Raw genomic sequence first — 4,053 nt, forward strand, 5'->3', positions numbered from 1 at the left:
GGAGCAGGGGAGGGTGCGGGGGGTGCCCGTTGGCGGCGGTGGAGCGGGGGAGGGTGCGGGGGGCCGGGTGCTCGTCGGCGGTGGTGGAGCGGGGGAGGGTTGCGGTGGGTCGTCGGCGGCGGTGGAGCTAGCGGGGGAGGGTGCGGGTGGGATCGAGATGGAGGGGGGTCAACATCGAGATGGAGGGGGAATCGAGATCGAGATGGAGGGGGATCAAGATCAAGTGTCCTCATGAATTCAAAAAGTGCCCATGAAATATAAAAATATTCATGATATCAAAAAGTGCCCATGAAATACAATCGAGAAATGAAGACTACGATTTAAATACAATCGATCTTAGCTAGCTATCTGTTCACAATCTTCTTGCCCTTCTTTTTCGCAAATGGAGTTCTTCTGTGGAATGGACGTCCTTTAGGTAGGGTGGTCCTGCTTCTTCTTATGGTGTGTGCTGCTACTTCGTCGTCGTCGTCATGTTCGATCTTCGGGTCGCCGTACTTGTCGAAGTCTTACTCATTGGCTACTCCATCCATTCCGATGATCTTCCTTTTGCCTCTCCTCACGACAACATGACTGGGCTTTGACGGGTCGGTAATGAAGAAGCATTGGTCCACTTGGGAAGCCAATACCCATGGCTCATTTTTCGCGGTGACGTTTGCGCCCGCGGTCTTGGATTTGGCTTCGGGTATAACCATGGTGGTGAAATACCGGTCTTCTTTTAGGACGCTCTTGGCCCATCTGACACAAACATATATGCAACACCACAAACACATGCAACACCACAAACATACATAGATCTAGTTAGGCCACAAAAAGTGCATGTGCACGTTGTTGGAGCGAGCTAGGGAGAAAAAAAGTAGATCTACATCATGAAGATAGCTTTCCCCTTACTTACCTATCAAAAAAGGTAATTTCACCACTTAATTTTGATGAATCTATGGTGGAAATGAGGTGAGGAGGAGGAGATGGCCAAAAGCTTGGAGAAGGAGGTGGAGGGAATGAAGTGGGGAAAGTGAGTAGGTAGGTGTGGGGCTGTCCAAAATATCTTGTTGGGGTCCCAGGTTACTAATGACGCACCACCAGCAAATGCGCCATTAGTAACCCTGGTTACTAATGACGCACCTGCAGGTGGTGCGCCATTAGTAGTTTTGCAAAAAAGTAAAAATAAATAAACATATATACTAATGGCGCACCGGGTAACAGTGCGCCATTACTAGTTTAAACTAGTAATGGCGCACTGTGAAACGATGCGCCATTAGTAGTTTTGCAAAAAAAAAAGAATAATTTTTTTTACAGTAATGGCGCACTGTCTGCTTGGTGCGCCATTACTACTTAGAACTAGTAATGGCGCACTTCGACCTGATGCGCCATTAGTATGTATGGAAAAATAGAAAAAATAATAATTTAATATAGTGGCGCACCCTGTTTCTGGTGCGCCATTAGTATATAGTAGTGGCGCACTGCTTCCATGGTGCGCCATTAGTATCAATCCTATCTATAGCCCTTTTCCTAGTAGTGCATGGCGCGTCCGGACAACCTATTCAGTTCGGCCCATTCGACTAATTGGTCAGTCAATGAAAGTGGACGCTCGGGAGAATGGAATTGTGTCCAAAACAGCTGGTCCACTTCACGGTCCGTTTGACCCTGGAAGTACTTGACCGCATCGACAGCGCTCGCCGCCAAATCCATATACACATCCTCCGAACTCCACAGCCGATCCAGAGGGGCATACCGTGGATCTCCGAACTTCCTCCGCAACATAAATGATTTCCCAGCTACAATATCCCCGGCTTCTCGCAGCTCCTCCTTCTTTGCCCTCATAGAAGAGCGGAGGTCTTTTCTCGTCGCAGTAGCCTTCTCAAGGTCCGATGCCTTCGCCTGGTTTTCCTTTTCAAGAACCCGGCAACGGTCGGCGGCGGCTTTTAATTCTATGGCCATCTTGGCCATCTTATCTCAGCTCTCACCATGCGCGGCCTTCTCGGCTTGCAACTCTTCGTCCGCCTTCAAAGCAGCCGCATTACCCAACCTCGCTTGTTCCTTGGCTCGGGCAAGTTCTGCCTGCAAGGCTTCAACAGTGGCAGCTCCATCTGCAGTCACAACATATTAAAGATACTGGCATCATGCTGCTCTTCCTATATGGCGTTTACCAGATAATGACACTTACCATGTGCCTCGTCAAGCCTTTTGTTAACAAGCTCGATGTCGGTGTCTGCCGCATCTAACTGCCGTTTTAAATAGGCAAACTCGCTAGTCCGGCTAGCCACCGGAGCTTCCATCACCTGCACATAGAGGCAGTATGATTATTACCTGGGAATATGATCCTCTGTTCGTCGTCGTTTCCGACGACCACCAGAGTCTCAGGGGCTACTATCTACACAGGGCACACCTAGCATGTGCAGGACTATTATACATTATTTTACGTACCTCAAAGCCTGTCAGTAGACTCATAAAAGCTTTATGCAATCCGCTTTCGACGGACAAGATTCTCTCCATCACCGTATTCATCAGCATACGGTGTTCATCTGAGATGGCCGCTCGCCCCACCAACTCCCTCAGAACATCCGATCACGCACCAGACGGTGTCGGACTCTTTTGTCTGTTCTCTTCGGGAGCCGGACACTGGGAGCTTGGGGGGTCAATGGGATTATCTTCTGGCCTCACCGGATTCGGAGAGGCCCTCCGCGACGACACTTCGGGGTCGCCCGCTTCTGGAGCGGAGGAGTCCGGAGGATGCGTTTCGCTCTCCATCATCTCTGGAAGAAGATCCCCCGAAGACGAACTCATTTGAGAGGGGCTAAGGCCCGAACTGCAAAGATATATGCGGTGGTTATTTTCTCAGAAGAAAAAGATGGCATACCTATACTATTAAAGTATTTCGGGTCACTTACAACTCGCTGGAGGATTGATCCCCCCGCGGACTTAGTGCGGCAAAAGCACCCCCCGAGGTAGGACCCTCTGTGGGAGACTTCTTCTCCCGCTTGGAAGCTTCGGCTTCTGAATCCCCGGGCGCAGTCCTTTTCCTCCTCCGGTCGTCTTCCTTCATGGAGACACTCGCTCCCTCGGTTAGAATGGGCAGCGTTGGGGGCCCGCGTCCGCCTGTATTATCCTCCCCGGTATCTTCCTTCAAGGGCTCCAGGCAGGGTGCGACCTGGAGCATCTTTTCCAGTACCGGATTTTCCAAACCCTCAAGGAGGGGGGCGGACACCGAATCAACTTCTCCTTTGTTAGCCAGTCCTGGTCAAAATGTGAACTCTCAGAGATAACTTCGTAACAAATGAGAGATAGTATGTTCGGCCGGAAGATTCATTACCTGTTCGGCGGCGCGGTTATTGCTCAGGCCCACGTCCTCGGTGATTTTCGGACACTCTACCTGAGGTCCGAAGAATGACTTGTACATCTCCTCGTGCGTCAGGCCGAGGAAATTTTGAATGACACACGGTCCTTCGGGATTGAACTCCCACAAGCGAAGGGGCCGGCGTTTGCAAGGCTGGACTTGACGAACCAACATAACTTGTATTACCGCAACCAAACTAAAATCTCCATTGAAGAGATCTCGAATGCGGCTTTGCAGAATAGGCACGTCCTTGTCTAGACCCCAGCTCAGACCTCTGTTGATCCATGACATCAGTTGTGGTGTAGGGCTCGAGCGGAAAACAGGGGCGGCCGCCCACTTGGCACTTCTAGGAGCCGTGATGTAGAACCACTCCTGTTGCCATAATTCAGACACCTTTGGAATGGAACCTTTGGGCCAGGGGGCTCCCATCATCTTGCGTATTGAGGCACCTCCGCACGCTGCATGTTGCCCCTCGATCATCTTCGGCTTTACTTCAAAAGTCTTGAGCCACAGGCCAAAGTGAGGGGTAACCCGGAGGAAGGCCTCGCACACGACAATAAATGTCGTGATATGAAGAAAGGAGTCCGGAGCTAGATCATGGAAATCTAGCCCGTAATAATACATCAAACCCCTAACAAAAGGATCCAGAGCAAGGCCTAGACCTCGGAGGAAGTGGGAGACGAACACAACGTTCTCGTTGGGTTCGGGGGAGGGGACGGCCT

Source organism: Triticum dicoccoides, chromosome 7A (assembly GCF_002162155.2).
Source record: "Triticum dicoccoides isolate Atlit2015 ecotype Zavitan chromosome 7A, WEW_v2.0, whole genome shotgun sequence".
NCBI classification, from domain to species: domain Eukaryota; kingdom Viridiplantae; phylum Streptophyta; class Magnoliopsida; order Poales; family Poaceae; genus Triticum; species Triticum dicoccoides.